The 12,921-nt window shown below is 45.5% G+C and overlaps 1 long non-coding RNA gene across 1 annotated transcript in view; it reads left to right on the top strand.

Moving 5' to 3' along the window:
• Nucleotides 1–5,022: 5,022 nt before the first annotated feature.
• The window catches only part of LOC114010472 (uncharacterized), a 115,602-nt gene continuing 107,703 nt past the window's right edge, over nt 5,023–12,921 (top strand). Inside the window, exon 1 of the long non-coding RNA XR_008748515.1 lies at nt 5,023–5,309. This is a non-coding gene — a long non-coding RNA (uncharacterized LOC114010472). The remainder of the gene's footprint in view (nt 5,310–12,921) is intronic.

Genomic DNA, 12,921 nt, shown 5'->3' with positions numbered 1-12,921 from the left:
ATAGGCTGTGACATTTCCACCTGCATACCCATCTGGAAGATCTACATGGGACTGCATGCGCCTGTGTAAGCAATTTGTTAAAATGCTGGGCTTTTCTTTTTAAGTTTTTTATTGCTTATTGGTGGTTTTCTAATTCCATCAGCATTTCTAAGGATGTTAGAAAACCAACACAAGGGAAAGACTAAGGATTTGTGCCCTTCCTTGCTTCTTTATCAGGTCTGAAAGGGCTTATAAAAAATTGCATTGTCCTTGACTGTTGTAGCAGCCTTCTTTTTTACTCTGGGAATGTGAAAACTGATGGAGAGCTAATGAAACTGTGACATCCTGGCAAGGAGACTTCTATGAGTCTGTTTAAAGTTGTTTGCGTTAGCAGTTATTTCACTTTTGCATTTTGTTCAAAGCTCAAGACTGCAATTATTTCACCTGACTGATGGTAACAATTAGTGTTAATTAGAATTGGGAAAGAATTTTTAATGAATCCATTATCCATTGAATTTTCAGATTTAGGTCAAACAAAACATTCTGTCAAATTCTGCATTGATTTTTTTTTTCTTTTGAAACCAAAGTGCTAACTTTCAACACTATTTGGTATAAAGTCTTTCAATGTTACATTTAAAAATAGTGCTTAAATGTTCAATTTAGATACCTTTTGCTTAAAAAAAAAGATAAAGAGTTTAATTCCCAAGAGAACATTTAATCTGATACCCCACCCCTGCCTCCTGCTTCATTTTTCTATTCTGTGTTTAGGAAGAAAATAAGTTTATAATGGGTTTGACCTTAATTTTGCAACAGATAGAAAAAATAAATTTATTAACTGAGTCACAAATGCAGTTGTTTCCCAGAGTCATAATGTAACACTGCATCCCTGCCCTGCACCTGCAAAATAAAGTAGTCAGATGCAAACCCAAAGATTTCTCATGGATTTTTCTAATTCCAGCTAAACCTCCAGGGCTCGTGGTGGGGCAGGGAAAGGAGGGGCTCCAGGCACAGTCTGGCTGCTGCAGGGACAGGGCTGACCTGCCGCTCCTGCTGCCATCAGGGACAGGAGGGAAAGAGCCATTTGCTGGAGCAGGTGGAGCAGATCCAGTATGGATCCAGTGTCAAACTTGCAAGGCAGGGAGCAGAGCGGTGTTCAGGTCACCAAAGTGGCTTTGTCAGGGAAGGAAATAGGGAAAAACAAATGGATCCTCTTTTCCTTGGTACAGTTAGGACTGAGAAATCACCTTCATTGCTTCTCAGTAATGAGCAGGTACACACAGCCTTCAGTCTGGCTTCAAACAAAACTCTCCAAAGTTTTGCTAGTCTTCTGGTACTTTTTACAAAATTTTTGCACATTTGTGCTGTGAAATCACTGTCTATCTGCATCATATTTGCAGAAAGCATCATGCACCGGACTTCTCAGAACCTAGTTCATAGAAAATTCTTAATTGTGCTCATCCCACTGCCAGCAGACTGGAGAAAACCCAGCCAGCTCTGCAGGCTAATGCAGCAGAACCAGGAGGAACCTGGAAAGGGGGTGAGCATTCATGTGCAGCTCTACAGAAATAATTTAGGGCAGAGACCCAGGGTTGTCTCCAGTTTAGGGCATCTGCAAGAGCTAACTTGCACTTATCAAGGGCCTTCAGAAAGAAGCCATCCACCTCCCAGTCAGCCCCAGAGCCTTTAATGAAAGACCTAGCCTTTGCATGCCGGTTACTGACCCAAAGAAGGGCTGATTTTCAAACTCTGACATCAGGTCTTTGTTAACTCCATCCTTTTCCAGGTGCCTGATGAGGGGTTAATTCCCAGAGGAGTGCCCTACTAAATACTGCCCTTAAACAGTTTCCTTTTCCCTTCCCTTTCTTTTGATTTCTTCTACAGACCTATGGAGCTTCTCTTCCAGCCTCTCCACCTTCCATCCTTCCCCACTCCTGAATATGTCTTCCCTTGCATGAGTCTGGTGGGCTGATTTCTACTGGTATTGATGGCCTTGGGTTCCTTTTTCTTAGGCCTGGAACTTTGCTTTTACCAACAAAATTTATCTTCATCAGAAATATTGACAGATCGGGAGATTCATCCAGGCATCTCTTATAATTGCTTTTTCCTCTTTGCTCAGTGGCAAGCAGTAGGTTTGTTGCTCAGCAAAATAGTACTGAGATCAATGGCAATGTTATCTTTTCATTCTTTCATAACTAAAATATTATTGCAGCCAATTTATGAGCTGAGGTGAGAATCAGGAACAAAATAAAGAGTTGCTGCAGCCTCCTGACTTGTTTGGTTTTTTTTTTAGCTGCCTGAGTTGTTTCTAAGATACGTGTGTGCTGGTTTTGGCTGGAATAGAGTTAACTTTCTTCACAGTAGCTAGTATGGACTCCGTTTTGGATTTGTGCTGGAAATAGTGTTGGTAACGGAGGGATGGTTTAGCTCCTGCTGAGCAGTGCTTTCTGAGCCAGGGGCTTTCTGCTCCTCACCCCACCCCACAGCGAGGAGGCTGGGGGTGCGAGGGGCTGGGGGGGACACAGCTGGGACAGCCGACCCAAGGGATGTGCCATGCTGTGTGGCATCATGCTCAACGTGTAAAGCTGGGGGAAGAAGAAGGAAAGGGGGGATGTTTGGAGTGATGGTGTTTGCCTTCCCAAGTCACCATTAGGCAATGGAGCCATCCAGGGGATGGCTGAGCCCCTGCCTGCCATGGGGAGCGGTGGGGGAATCCCTTGGTTTGCTTTACTAGTGTGTGCAGCTTTTACTTTGCTTATTGAACTGTCTTTATCTTAATCCATGAGTTTTCTCACTTTTACTCTTGTGGGTCTCTTCCTCCATCCCACCAGGGAGGAGTGGGCAAGCAGCTGTGTGGCTTTGTTGCTGGCTGGGGTTAAGCCATGTCAATGTGACGGTGTTAAATCAGTGAAGAAATGAAATCAAGTACTGCACCAGCTGAGACGGATGCACCCCATGCCGAGCTGTGAGGTTGACTGGAACATCACAGGTGACTATGGAGAGGGAGGAATAGATAAAGGCCTCCAGGATTTATACGATCCAGAATACTTCAGTGTGGCTTTCCCTGTAGTGTTTGACTGGAAATTAAAGGCAGGTTCCCAAAGCCGGATGGTGCTTGGACCATGGGAGCTGAAGGTGATGACAGCAGCAGTGGGTACAGCTGTGGCAGGCAGGGTGATACGCGTGCTCTGCTTGCACGGCCAGCCTCCTTCTCCTAAAAGGACAAACAGATGGCTATTCATCAAAATCTGTTTTTCTGAGCCTACGAGGAGTCAAAGAAGGCCTGATAGCTTCTTGGCTCCACTTCCAGCCTCCTAAACTCCTTCTGCCTGCCAGGGCCATGTTGTCAGTGCTGCTTCAGCTGCTCTGCTTGGCCTCTTGTTCCTCTTCCCTTTTGCAGCCCCCTGAGCTGGGAGGGTCTCCCCTGAGTGTGCACCTTTGCTCTGGGGGATGTGCCAGGGAAAGCGAGCTGCTGTTGTTCAGTTCTTTTGTGCCATAAAGAAGCTCTGAAGGAAAAGGCTGTAATGTGACTTCAGACAAAAGGGACTCAATCATTACACTATAATTTGATTGCCAAGAAACAAACATAATGGTCACTTTTGCTCCCGTCCTTCCAGCAGAAGGCATCTGTTTGTTTAGAGGGTCCTACAAGGACACATGAGTGAAAAAAACAGTTTGTAACTTTATCCCAATGCACAGTATTCTTCTGCCTGGATATTATCAGGTGACTGTCCAAAACCAATAGGGTTTGCATTGCTGGTTACTACAGTTTGCTTTTCTGTTTTCTTTTCACCTAAGCAGAAGAGGCTTCTTTGAGACAGTGTCTGAGGACGCTTTGCTCTCCCCTTGGGATGTGCCCTCAGCAAAAGGGCCTCTGTGCTTGGTCACCCACCTGCAGGCAAGTGGCAGTGGCTAGGTGTGACAAATAGAGAGGGTACTGAGCAACACCCTTGCCATTAACATTTCAAACACTTCATAGTTCAGCTGAAAAGCTACTGCCTTAAAATGCCTGACCTGTGACTTAGCTGTGGGGATGGTGTTACTCAGCCTTTTCCTAGCAGTTTCCTCTTGCTAGCAGCTCCTCCTGGTTCAAACAAAGACTGCTGGAACATGCAGCCTGTGCTGCAGGGCTGGGGAAATCATTTTGCAAGGAATGAGACGACTTAATTTAATTTTCCTTAGCCTGCAGAGCATCCGGCTCCATCACCTTTCTCTTAACCCTAGAGCTGATGGATGGCCAAGTTGCACCTCCTGCTGTACCTCTCCCTCTGTAACGACTCCTGTCCCTGTGCTGTGAGTAACTGTGAGGGCACCATGTTTCCCACATTTAATCACGTGTTGGACCAATCCAGTAAAACTCAGCTCAATCCTGGCCAGACTAACCCGCTCCTTGACTGGCAAAGTCTTTCAGGCTGTGTTACTCTTCCTCACGCAAGCCCCTAGCAGCATGCAGAGACAATCAGGGTAAGGATGGCTCTGGCTCAGCTTCACCTCTTCCCCCTCTCTGCAGTGTTTCTGAGTTTGCCAGGTCTGTGCTCTGCAGCCAGGTTCCCCTTTCCATGCTGACTGCCTGGCAGAGGCGTTTGGGAAGTGAGCAGTTCTGCTTAAGAGGTTTTGCAACCCTGACTCCTTACAGCTGCTCCTTACAGCTGTTGCAGTTACTTCTCATCTTTCCTGCCTGCGGACTGGGACAAGGTACAGCTGCTGGGCGAGCCTGGCCACAAGCGTGGCTGTCACCCATCCTTGTCTGTAAGCCTTTATTCATGCTGTAACTCTTGTCCACAAATCATTCCTGGCCCTGGGCTGCAGGGTGTTTCCCCGGTGGGATGCACAAGGGACCACTACCTTCAGCAGAGGGGTTACATAAGGTTGTAGGCGTTGCTAGAAGGTGTCCTCCATTTCAAAATGAAGTCTTGAAGCTCTTTGGGGCTGCTGCGATTTTGGTGTCAGGGAAGGGGAGCTTCGAGCAAGTTCCACATTGCCTGCTCCGAATCCCAATGTCAATTAACCAAATTCCATCTTTCTCCTCTTATTCCAGAGCTGAAGGCATGGGAAGCTGTCCCTGGGACTCTCTAAGCCATCTCAGGTCCCAGTCCCCTGCTCAGAGTTTCCTTCCAGCCCGCAGTTACCAACCGCTCCTCGTGCGAGGCTCTTGTCACTGCAAGAATGACATGGTGTCAGGGTGTCAGTCCGTGACTCGCCTCGGCAGTCTGAGGGGTCACTAGCTCAGCTGTGCCTGGAGCACAGACCTGCCTGGGAGGACACCTTCTTCCCCGGGAGCAGTCCCAGTGCCGCACGCTGGAAGTCCTGGGAGCAGGCTGGTGCAGCAAAGGGTAAGGTGGAAACAGTGTGCTTAGTATTTTCAAGGGGGACAGAAAGGAGTTAGGCATCCAGCTTCCCTACGCTTTTAAAATGTTATCCTGAAAACACCTTTTTTCTTTTTGCATTCTTCAGTTACCTGCAGCGTGCCGTAGTCTTGGCTTTAAAATGCCAGGGCTTTGCTTTAGCTTTTGCAGTGGGAGCTCTCTCTTAATCTTCAATATCAGAAAAGCAGCAAATGTTACATGCTTCTTTTGTTTGCTTTGTTCTCCTCTCCTGGAGGATGTTGCAACTGAGTCCAGCTAAGCAGGGAATGTTGTTTCCAGCAGTCACAGCTTAACACTCTTCAGTTTTCTTGAAACTCTGTGGACATTTGTGACCAAATGGTGGGGGAAGTCAGTGCTTCAGAGGGCTAGTAACAGTGGAAATATCAGCGATGATGTTGACATCTCAGAGAGAACTATGTAAACATGGCTGAATAGTGCCTCACGAGGTCCTGACCAAAGTTAGCGGATTGAAATTCAGAAGAAGGGGAACGAAGCATCCCCTTGCAAATTCTGAAGGGGTTCTGAGCCCCATGGTGCATGACTGACCGATGCCTCTTGGAGACGCCTGTGACAACGTCAGTGCCAGTGTCACCGTGTCCCCCAGACCCCGGGTGCCTGTGACGGAGCACCTTCTCACTTGCATTGCTGTCCGTCATGCCTGAGCAGGTCTGGGAAATTCACCCCCTTGCCGATCTGTGGACTTGGTCCAACAACAGTTGTTTTACAAGTCTTGGTGTCTGTTAAACACACTCAGGTTTTCCCAGTCTGAGATGACTTGCTAACATGGCTGTGGCTGCCTGGGTTTGCCACATATGCAAAATCACCACCTGGAAACTTCAGGATACTTCTGAATCTTTTGATATGAGACTTCCAAGCCAAGACGAGGTGATGTCTCCTTTCTGGGAATGAATCACACCAAAGGCTGGGGACCATTCTGATCTCCTTATGTTTCCATCCCCATGAAGAAGAAAGTGACAGCCTCCTGCCACTGGCAAGTTGTGTCAGGCAGTAGCAATTCGCCCTCCTCTTAGCCCAGGGTGTGCTGTGAGCTGGATACCACCCTGGGAACCCTTGTGCTGAGGGAGAATGGACTGTGGCCGGGGTTGCATCTTCTGGCACGTCTTCCCAGATGGCAGGGCCTTAGAGCAAACCCAGAACACACACAGCTGCAGACGAGCATCATGGTCTGCCTCCCTCTTTCAGCTAGGATTAAAGGTTAAGAACCAGGCAGATTGTTTTGTAATCTTGTTAATGACCTCATGACAAGAATTATCACTTCTATCATGCCATGCTTCCTCCTTTCCTAAGATTCTTTAGGAAAACCTCTGTTGTGTCCAGACGTTCTGTCTGGGACAAGTAAAATTGCAGCTTTTATTACTCAGAGATGTTACAGTAGCTGGATGCCTGTTGAAGTCTTCCTACCCTGTCTCCAAACCCAGCCCATGGCTAGAAGGATTAACAGGAGAGCAGATAAGCTCGTGCCGTGATCTAGCTCCGTGTCACAGATTCCTGGCTGTCCCACTTTGCTTTGCTCTGTGGTCAGCAGGGACAGATGACCTTCCTGTGCCAGGAGCACACCTACTTCTCCCAAGATTGTGTTTCCTTCAGGATTGCTCATGGAAAACCTGAGGGGTCTGTGACCAATGGCTCACACATACGTTCTAGTTCAAAAGGCCAGAGGCCACACAGTTATTTTGAGTGATGGGGGAAGAAAACTGGTCATTTTTGTTGGGAAGTGCTGATTCACTGCATGGTTACTGGAAACACTTTGATGATGTTCCTTTCAAGGATAACATGATACTTCATTCTCTGGTCTGATGGACAGCTCAGGAGCCTGGACTTTGCTAGCTGTAGGGTGCACATTCGCCATTTTGACAGTCACCTTCGGGGAAGGCTCAGCTCACGTCCTGCTGCCGGCGGAACCCAGAGCCCAGCAGGCTTGTGGCTGTGGTGCCTGCAGACCCTGGCTTCCCAGGCTCCGGGTAGCAGTGGACGTTTGGCCATATCAGTGATGGAAGCTGTTGTCACACATCCAACATCAGCGCAGATGTCAATACCTAGAGGGATGTTGTGCTGAGGATTAAGGCACTAGATGGGTCTGAAAATCTCGGTCTTGCTGAGAGAACTGCACAAGTCACTTGGGGATTCACAGTTGTTAGAGATGTTCTTGATCTCCCCTATTCGTTTCCCATAGTAAGTTCATCTGTTACACCAGTGGTGTGGTGCTTGTTCTGCGGATATAACTGGGGCAAAGGGGGCAGGAGTGGCTGGCTGTGGTTGAGGGGGGGTCACACTCAGCCAAGTCTTCCCATCCCACACAGAAATCTGGGGTTGGTGCCCCCAGTGAGTGGAAAGAGGCTATTCCAGAGAGAGCAGCTGTAGCTCTGGCCCAGCTCCACATCATCTGTAAATCATTGTGGTTTGGAAGGCACTGATTTTGCGTCCTCTCAGCATTTTCTTATCTCTGTATCACTTTTGATAATGGACCCTGATTCCATGTGGCAACAAACAGAGGCTGAGACCCTGACAAATACAGTTTCTTTATGGCAAAAGGAACAAAACATACAATTTTAACTCATCATATCACTTCAGAGAGCATCAATTCAGTGCATTATATATCATGTGAAAATAATTGAAATGGCACACTAGAAAGCCTCCTGATTTTCAATGTATCACTTTCCTTCAGGCTTTCCTGTGTTTTTCCTGTTTGAGTAGCTCTAAATATTTGCCGCTGCCTATCCTCCTTATCAGTCATTGCTTTGGGCATGCTTATCTGGTTCCCACCCTCCTTCCCTAAGCTAGCCTGTTTTTTCATTTATGGGCAAGAACCTAAAATTTTCCATGAGCTTTCTCCTGCAAACTCAACCCTGGGAATCGAAGACACTGCTTGATTTGAAAGGAACGTGGAAATTATGCCACCAGGTATGGAAGTCCTGGGGCAAGGTGAAGGGTGAGGCAGCTTTGTGATTACAACACAGCCAGCTCTCCTGATGATGCAGGCTTCTCTACTCACCCTTTGTGTCTGTCCTCCCTGGACCTGTCTCCCTGCCTCTCCTTCCCCCTTGTGTCCATCTGTGGAAAGCTTTTCTCGGAAGGTGGACCTGGCTTCTTATCAGCCCATAGCCACATGTCCCTCCTCCCTTCCTATGCCTCTGCTCTGCTGGCTTCGGAAGAGCCACTGGACTTCATTTGATATGGGGATTCCCAGTGCTGCTGATCTCATGTCATAATTCCTCCTAGAAGCTATTTACAAAGGAGACCCCAGGATCTGTAATTCTCATTGACATCTGTTGGCCTTTGTAAAGCATTTAGAGAACAATAACTGAGTGGAGCTTGGCTTCCTTTTTACTACAGGATTGAAACAGGAACAGCTTAATGACAAAAGAATGGATACCAGACACATGCTTGGTTATTTGGTGCTTCTTTTCACTTAATTACAGAAAAGTTCCTTAAGGAGTACAAGAAATGTGGTTTTCCATCTTCATGCCAAAGCAGAACTGAGCTCGAGCCCATAACCAGCACAAGGAGGAATAGCCACAGGGCAGTGCCCCAAGGAAGCAAGTCCATGAGCCAGTGGTCCTCTGCCTGCTCCATCACGGGGTGGGTGTTAGACTCCTTTTGAGTGAGTTTCATTTACTGCATGCAGAATTTTCCTAGTTTCTGTTAAAGAAAACCTGCTAGCTATGTGCAGATTTCCACAGAAGAAAAGCAAATTTCTTTGAAACTCTCCAGCAGGATGGAATTAATATTTGAAAGATTTAAAAGCAACAAAAGTTGAACAAAGAAAAAAATTCTAAATCAGCACTTAATCCATTGGATTTTCAAAGTCCAATAATTTATTAAGAGAGTATAGAATTATTTCAGTTCTTTCAGCTGCTGTTGGAAAAATTTTACCCCTTTAAAAGCACAGTGCTGGTCCTTAATAATGCTGAGACAATTAAGGCTGTAATATACAATGCTGTACACTTTAATCACTTATTTGCTGTAGTCCACTATTATATCACTGTAGGATGTTCTAAGTCTATGCAATTGTAGTGAATAGCCTTATGAATCTAAAACGTGCCTTTGGCATGGAATCCAAAATGGGATGTGTACCACAGCGTATCTGCTCTCAGACCCAAAGGTATATATAGGGTAGAAATCCTCTGCTCCCATAAACTCGCATCCTTTTTTTGTTATTACCTGTGTGAAAACCCCATGTTATTGGTAATACAGTTAACATTAAACAAACCACAAAACCTCTCAGTTTGGGATTGGAAAACTGCATGTACTGGTCGTCTGAAGAATCCTCACCCTAAAATGTGGCAGACTCAAGCAGTGCTGCAGAGCCGTGCTGCAACTGCAGAGTCAAGCAAATGACAGGACCTCATGCAGGCAAGAATAGATGGAAATCCTGAGGAGATCATATATGATGCCGAACAGTAGCCTTTGCTCTAAAAGAAAAGTCTTCATTATGATGAGCTTTATTTGGTGTGCTCTGGAGTAGGACACAAGCATTTTTCCACGCTGAGTAGAAACATAGTCGAGTTGATCAGAAGTTTCTTCTGCCAGTCTATCTCCCTTCTCTAAGTTTCGGTAAAGAACTTCAAGTCCCTGCAGGAATAATAAAAACTAAATCCTTTGCTTTAATGTTGGTAGAAATGTCATTATGCACAGCTTTCTGTAATTTCATCTGGAAGTGATTCAAGTTGTTGCCTCACACATAATGGCAGTAATGCAAGAGCCAGACCGAGCCAAGGGAAGCTGCTTACTTAATGTGCGTGAACGCTAGGGATGAGTAGACACAAACCTGTTTTGAGAAATTTTTGCTTATACAATGTAGTTTTTAAAATTGCCACCTCTCGTGGAAATTCAAAACGGCACCAGTGAGAGCTGTCTTTATGATAGATCCTGATTTGGGTTACAGATGTGAGCAGAACTTGCCTTTGGGTCCCTGACTTGAATACCTATTTCTGGTCTTTATGCCTTTGACTGCCTTTCATAGGTGAATCATTGGTAGAGCTTCACTGAGAACAGCATTCAAATTTATATACTTACCTCAACTTCATGTTCACAGATGGTCTGGATCTAATTTCAGCTGTGTAGTTGTTTTTACTTAACCCTGATGGAAAAGTCCCCTGTGTTTTATTTCAGTAGAATTAACCTGGACACTTGTAAGGGCATTGAGCTCACCGCAGAAGGCTGTTGGGAATATCTAGCTTGTGTAGGGCTGGGGTGTAAGTTATTGAGCAAAGGTCTGTCCATCCATCTGTACTTTTTGAACAGTACACTACTGTCTGGGTTCAGACTTGGTTTAGATCTCAGTTCCTGGCTTGATTCTGCTCAGGGGAGTGTTTTCATCAGCTGGGTGTTTGAGGTCGGGGGGCTCAATGCACTGCTGAAACCCGATTGCATTCTTTTATTCCTTCCGTTCAGTCAACTACAAGTTCCTTTCTTTTGCATAAAGCCAGATCTTGCTAGGATGCGAGTAAAAACACAGTATCACATCTGGAAAAAGAAAATAGGCAGTGAAATTATGCCCTTTCCATTTTAAATGGCCTATTTATTAAATAATTTTTGACCTTACCCACTTTGGATCTGAGAAGCGTGGAGTGCAGCTCCTGGTCAAGCACAAGGACAAGGCTGTTGCTTCAGCTGTGGCATTTTGCCATGGCCCTCCTTGTAAGTACACATCCAAAACAGACAGACAGGCCAGAAAACTATTTTATTTCATAGGCAAGTTCTCAGAAAGGAGATTTGGTGCTAAAAGTTGAATGTCAGTTCAACTGGTGATCTGATGTTGTTGTTTATTCTAGTTTTGGTTTTAGTATTTCTGTTAAAAGTTGAATATTACTGCTAAATTCCAGACAATATGAAAAGATATAAGATGTCCTATTAAAGCAAATCAATTTGTTCTGCTGTGCCCTGATCAGCCATGCTGGCTGGAGTGGGGTGAGGCTCGCACTAAATTGCAGCCAGATGTTCTCCTCCTCTGCAGGCTGCTTGGTTTGGCCAAAACTGGAGAGGCCAAAGTCATGTCAACTGAAAATCAGGAGTCCGCTCACCTGGAAGCCGATGAGTATAGGCTTGAAAAGAGCTACGAGGAAGATGACTCAAGCTCTGTCAAGCATTCTCTGGTTTTGATGAGATGGGAGAGGTGCCAATACCTCTGCAATTGGTTGTGCTCTGCCTGAGGAATGATTAATCCCTATGTGGGATGCTGTTTGCAACAGGAAGGGAGAGGCTATGTAATCTATTGACTGCAAATATTGTACTGTGGAATAGGGAATGTTTCATTTTAAGGTTTCTGTGTGTAATTTGCCTGAAATAGTTTATACTGTTGAGGAAACAGGATGGCCCACAGGGCAAGGTGTGCTTGCTGCTACCTACGCAGCAGTATTTATAGTGGGATCATTTAAATAAGCAATGCATAAATGATACTATTTTTATTATTATTTTTTTTTATTTCCAAAATCACGTATGTTGTTTCTGGAGGAGAATACTCAGCAAATGGCTGTGCAAGCTGGTAATTTTGAAGATAGGTGAGGCTTTTGGATCAAGAGGGAAAGCGATTGATTCTTCTGGCATTTAATATAGAAATTGCATTAGGTTTCTTAGCAATTAGAACATTGGGTTACCTACTTCCATCCAGTTTTAACAGAACACTTGAGGGAAAACCAGTCTCTTCCTGGAACTGATGGAGGAATGCTGGGCATCATCCATCACTCTGGCCTCTGACCAGATCTCTTGATGGCTGCTGATCACAACCTCTGCTGATCACTTGATGGCATCTACGAGAAATGAAAGGCAATTTGCTATCTAAAAAGGGTTTTCTTATTGTGTCACAGAAGTGACGGCTCTTTTGGTTAGCTTTCTCGGGCAGCCTGAACTCCATGGCCAGAAATTTGAACTCAGTCCAAGCTCCCTAAGAGTCAGATTGAACTGACCAAGTACTTGGTTCCTTGAAAACATTGTTCTGTGCCTGACAGAAGGCCTCTCAGTAGAAATGGGCTGGCTACAGGCGCTGGGGGCTGTTATACCCCTGCATCCAGAGGCTCTGACTGGGGGACAGGAGAGCAGGTGTGCGGCTAATGAAGAGACGGGACGCAGCTTGATGCAAGCAAGTGTCCATTTATTAGTGATTTTCTTACAATTATATATGTTTCTACCTTCTACATATTACACACTGATTGGTTAAATCTTAAGCGTAAAAAACACTAATTGGTTAATTTTTAAGGCACACCGTTAGAACAATAGATACTTACTAGTTTATCTTGACCTAGCAATAATTTTTATTCCAAGGTTAGGGAGTTTCTTTCTACGTGGCTTTCTTAATTACATATTGGCGCCATCCGTTCCCTTATCTGGCTACTTGTTTCTCTGTCCGTCTGGTTGCCTCCTCAACTGTGATGGCTCAGGGGTCTGCTGTTAGCTTTTTCCTTTGCTCCCAGGGCTTGTGCCCTACAAGTTCTAACAAGTCTCTATTCATCAGGCTATCAGTACTTGGACTCTTGTCCTTGAGGCCTTGTCCTACACAGGTGGTCCTGGCTCTGGCATCCTTCAGTAGCCCCAGTCAAAGGCACGAACGCTACGATGTTAA

Source organism: Falco peregrinus, chromosome 1, assembly GCF_023634155.1.
Source record: "Falco peregrinus isolate bFalPer1 chromosome 1, bFalPer1.pri, whole genome shotgun sequence".
In the NCBI taxonomy this organism is placed as follows: domain Eukaryota; kingdom Metazoa; phylum Chordata; class Aves; order Falconiformes; family Falconidae; genus Falco; species Falco peregrinus.
The sequence above is the reverse complement of the archived record's forward strand: the minus strand, read 5'-3'. Positions and strand labels throughout refer to the sequence as shown.